This window comes from Periplaneta americana, chromosome 5 (assembly GCF_040183065.1).
Source record: "Periplaneta americana isolate PAMFEO1 chromosome 5, P.americana_PAMFEO1_priV1, whole genome shotgun sequence".
Classification (NCBI taxonomy): Eukaryota; Metazoa; Arthropoda; class Insecta; order Blattodea; family Blattidae; genus Periplaneta; species Periplaneta americana.
Window position 1 is genome coordinate 58119844 of NC_091121.1, and position 6011 is coordinate 58125854.

Sequence of the window (6011 nt, forward strand, 5' to 3'; positions counted from 1 at the left end):
CTCGGTCAGAAGAATGGGGTTTTGCATTGTCCTGCTGAACTATGAACGTCTTCTTCTTCCAACTTGCTGGAAACCGTTGCTGGATAGGTGGAATAACGTTTTGCACAAGCATTTTTTGCCACTGATGTTTTAGGATATATGACAGGAGTGCCATGTAGTCGATTCTTACTGCATCTTTTTCCCTTCTTTATGTCAAAAAATAGCCAGATGCCTATTCCGACATTAAACTACTGATTTTTGTACGAGTCCCACCTAGGTCTTGCCACTGTCCCCATAACCATGATTTTAGGAATGAATCTCTTGTTTTCCCATTGCCTTTGTGGAGACTCCTCAACTATCATGAGGTAATACTAATGCTGAATCTTAGTACAATAGAACCATTTCTCATCAATATGCACATAATTGTACATAGTCCTGAATTTACTATTATCTTCCATCATAGACAAAAGTAATGATAGATGTTCGCGTTTGTTATCTTCCGTCAGAAGAAGTTTCATTGTGGATGAAACCCTTTTGATTGTTTTTCCCTCTTTGAAATACCGAAATAGAGGTGCTTTTAGCATTTCAATAGCACATAGCAAATATCGAATTATCCCACGTTTGTGTAATGTCTTTTATTTTACTCAGTTCTATAGAATAGCCATAGCGTTTCCGACCATAATTTCCTCTCTTCTCAGTGCACAACCTGCCTTTATCTTACGTTATTTAGCTCGGTGCCAAATTCAGGACAATCAGTAATGTTACTAGAAACTAATCAGCTGCTTTCTTAATAGCACCCCTCTGAAACCTTCCCCTTCTTTCTATTGCATCAGGAACTGCACAATGGCACTACTGCATTCACTTGTCAATTTGTTTTTTGTGGTTCTTCCCCAACCTACATGGATTGATGAACCCTTGTCTTCAACCCGAATACCACTCCTAGTAACCATTTGCCTCCTGCTCATATGTAGCTATGTAAATATGATTCTTGTCTTCTATTCAACAGTCTGCTAATGGTCACGTCGGAACAGTGGAAGCCTCGTACGACACTGCACATAATGCCATTTTGTAATAGGCAATAGGTTGCGCACTAAACCCACTCTTTGAACTTATATATATGTATATATATATATATATATATATATATATATATATATATATATATGCATTACAATTTGGGACGGAGGGACTAATTTTTAACGAACTGAGCTCCGAAACAAAAATTTCAGACAAAAATATCAGATCTCACATATACCTACAAAAATCAATCTGTAAAATATTACGACTCGCAGGTATCCACACTAATGAGTCTGTAAAATATAAGGTCCCACAGGTACCTACACGAATAAATTCGTGAAGTATTAGGGCTCACATATACATTCACGAATTAGACTAAAAAATGTTAGACCTCACAGGAACCTATACAAATAAATCTGTAAAGTATTAAGACCCATATCCATCTACACGTATCATTAGGGCTTACACATACCTACACAAACCAATTAGGCCTCAAGGTATCTACACCAATAAATATATACAATAGTAGGACTCACACCAACCTACAGGAATCAATATGAAAATATTGCAACTTACAGGTATCTACACGAATAAATCTCTACAGTATTAAGACTCGTGTACCTACACGAATTAATCTCAAATCACGAATCAACTTGTAAAGTATTAGGGCTCAACGGTACAAGCACAAACCAATCTCTAACGCATTAGGGCTCATAGGTATCAACACGAATCAAGGTGTAAAATATTAATTCTCGCAGATACCTACACAAATCCATTATGAAATATAAGGCTAGCATATATCTACACATATAAAGCTATGAAGTATTAGGATTGATAAATATCCAAAGAATCAATCTGTGACGTATTAAGGCTCATAGGTACCAACACGAATCAATATCTAAAATATTATTTTTAGCAGGTATCTACACATATCAATCTGTTAAGAACCGGCATCAGAATTGATATTTACCTACAAGAATCAATCTATAAAGTACTAACGCACAAACGAACCTGTACAAACAAATCTGTAAGGGATTAGGGCTCATAGATACCTACACGGTTCAATCTGTAAAATATTAAGGTTAGCAGGTACCTACATATATCGAATGGTAAAGTATTACGATTGACAAGTACCTACACAATCAATCTGCAAAATATTAAGGCCAACAAGTCATTACACAAATCAAACTGCAATATATATTAAACTTAGCAGGTATTAAAACGAATCAATCTGTAAAATATCAGAGCTAGCTAGTACTTAGAAGATCAACCTCTAATATGTACATAAATTCGCAGTACCTATACGAATCAATCTCTAAGATATTGCGGATAGAACGTACGAATCAATCTGAAATACATAATACACTTTGCAGGCACCTTATTCGAATCAATACGTAAAATATTAGGGGTAGAAACTAATAATACGCATCAATCTCTAATAAATATTATACTTCGCAGCTACGTACAAGGGCTGTTCCAAAAGTTCATATCATGACATAGAAATTAAATAGGAATATTCCGAAACATTCTATATTTCTCAACAAAATCGCTCTTGAGATTCACACACTTGGTCCATCGGTGCTACAACGCTGCTATATCCTCCTTGCAAACAGATTCCTCAAGGTCTGCAAAATAAAAGCCTTCTGCTGCTGCAATAACCTCTTCATTTGATGAACATTTCTTCCCAGCCAAGTGAGTTTTAAGGGAATGGAAGAAATTTGTGGGTGCGAGTTCTGGTGAGTGGGGGGGGGGGGCGGCAGTGAGGAAAAAAATTTGAACATTAGTTCATGTAGTTTAGCAACCACGATTGCAGACATGTGAGCGGGTGAATTGTCGTAATCAAACATTTTCTTCTGGGATATACCGGACCTCTTCTTGCGAATTTTCCATTTCAGTTGCTGCATCAGATTTGAATAAAATTCTTCGGTTATTGTTCTTCCCTTTGCTAGAGAGCCATTCATAATTACCCCCTTGGAATCCCAAAGCAAGGACGCCACGACTTTCCCAGCGAACTGAACTGCACCGACTTGCAATTAAATGTACTTTCTTTGGAGGTAGAGAATCCCTGTGCATCCATTGTTTCCACTTCTGTTTTGTCTCTAGTATGCTGTAGTGGTTCCAGGTTTCAACAATGATCAGAAACCGAGTAAAAAAAAATTGGGCGTATTTTTCTGGAATCGAACCATCCAATACCTCTAATTTTGATATCGGACGTCTTTTTGTTCCAATGTTAACAAAGGTAGAACTAACTTTAGAAAGGGAGACCTTCGACATGTCCAAGATATTGACTAACATTTGTCATACCGTTGAGTCGACATACGCATAACCTCGATAATTTCCAGCACTCTCAGTCAACAGGCGGCAATATCATATTGTGGATTTTTTCTGCGATTTCTTCACTTGTTGCTATTACTTGACATCCACTGTGGGAGACGTCTTCGACACTGTACCTATCACTTTTAATTAGTGCCACCCATTATTTCACAGTCGAAAACAATGGAGCGGATTCCACTATTGTAGCATCCATGCTTCTTTCACCGACTTTCCGAACAATATTTTTTAAACAGCCGTTCGTCGGTGAAGGCACTGTGACAATTCGCACGACTTCATCATAGCTCTATTCTCCCTCACTGTCATGCTGAAATTTTAACTCGTTACAACCCAGCGATGGCATAGTTTAGCGAGTAGACCATTCGACTGCAGATCGACAGGTCCCCGGCTGAAGCACGGGTGCACTGTACTTACTTATGGCTTTTACGGAACCTGGAGGTTCATTGCCGCTCTCACATAAGCCCGCCGTCGGTACCTATCCTGAGCAAGATTAATCCAGTCTGAACAATCATATTTCGCCTCCCTCAAATCCATTTTAATATTATTCTCCCATCTATGTCTCGGCCTCCCCAAAGATCTTTTTCAGTCCGGTCTCCCAACTAATACTCTATATGCATTTCTGGATTCGTCCATACGTGCTATATGCCCTGTCCATCTCAAACGCTTGGATTTAATGTTCCCAATTATGTCAGGTAAAGAATACAATGCGTGCAGTTCTGCGTTGTGTAACTTTCTCCATTCTCCTGTAATTAATACCAATTAACGATATTAATTAATGGTAAAAATTTAATAATTACGGGACATAGGGTAAACTAGGGTCTGTTGGACAGTCGGGCATGTTGGACACTCTGTACTTTAACGTGTTACCTCGCCACTTGTGGGCACCACATTCTGCTAGAAGTCAATGACGGAAGTAGCCACGAGTCATTGACTTCAGCAGAATGTGGTGCCCACAAGTGGCGAGGTAACACGTTAAAGTACAGAGTGTCCAACATGCCCGACTGTCCAACAGACTCCTAGTTTACCCTAATTTTTTTTCTGGGCGTATGTTCAATGTTGTTATTTCTATATTTGTCTTAAACAGATATCCGTTCAGTATTAAAACCGATTTACAGCGTCTAAGCTCCGTGTACCTACTGTGAACACTATTCTGTTAGCACCCCTGCCAGGTTGCCGTATTTGCTATATCAAATTAACATTCATCCCAAATGTATTTTAATTAAACACGTAGTGAAGAAAACTTTTAATATTTAGCATACAAAATATTATAAAAACATTTATACAATTTTAAACTCGAAGTTTTCAGTACAAAGTGAGATAAATAATTCAGCTTTCAGAACACGACAACGAATGAGGCATAACCTGGTATATCCCTACTAATTACTTCGTCTTCCACTTTGCTTGTATAATTCTGGGGAAAAAAAAAACAGTTGACTGACAGATCTCTCTACATAACAACCTCATGGCACTGCACCGCCTGAAGACAGCTAAACTTTTATCTTTGTCTTTTGTTATCTGGTGTTTTTAAGACAAGTATAAATGTGCGAATATCTTTTCCTGTAACTGGAGAAGGTATATTTTGATATACTGGACAGCAGCTTTACTTTTATTCCCATATTCGCTTGACTAGCTCTACTTGGCAATGTACCTTACAGAATTCTAAAATTCCCTGTATGCGGAACTGCAATGAACAAGTAGTGAGAAAAGTATAACGTCGTTGTTCCTCCAATAACTCCTTTGTGACATATTTATCGATTTTCAAATTTTTTCTCTATTAAATATTTAAAATAGTGATACAGAAATTAATAAAATCTCCTATATGTAATTATATTTCTTTTTTTCGAAAATGTAAGAATTCACAATTCCCTACGTACGGTTCCCATAGGATGAATAAAATAATGTGTTTTTTCCTCCAACTGAAAAATTGTATATTTTGCACATAAGAGTTATTGCAGGAACAACGATGATAAGCACTCCTTCAGAGACATAGTAATTACGCCAGTTTATTTACTGTAAGCCAGATCCTCAGCGGAGGAAAGCGGTTCCCAACAGAAGACACATTCTTTTGTTTAATTATGCACAGTAACCTCGTGCGATGTCCAGGGTTCGTTTGCCCTGTATAAGAACATAATATCCAATCGCCAACAGAACTTAGTTCCTGAAAATATGGGTAAATAGCTTCTGTAACATTGTGCTACATGCCTTCATTAACTTTAGAATCACACTGAAAACTATATCAGTATGACATATAAATGTGTAATTTTTATGAAATTAATCATCTTATTTTTCTTTATTTAAAATAAAAATAATTTTTTTTAGTAAATGACCATTTTTAACTCCCTCTCCAAATTAGATATTACATATTTAGTACATATTTTAACGTTTTCAGATACATATGTATGTACATATTTTTAGGATTTACTATTACGTTAAACTTCGGGCTCTAAGCATGATTCACAACGCAAAACATATGTTAAAGTACTCAATAGAAATAATGAATAACAACTAGTTAAACCTGTTCTAATGCCATACAAGTTCAATATTACATGGAATTCCATAAAGCTTGCATTAAAATTAAATGCGAAACAATTTTCTTAATTCATTAAGAGTGCACTAATTGCAAGGTCATGAGAAAGACAAGGAATTCATTTCCTATAAATGTATACAGAGGCTGGGTGCTGGTG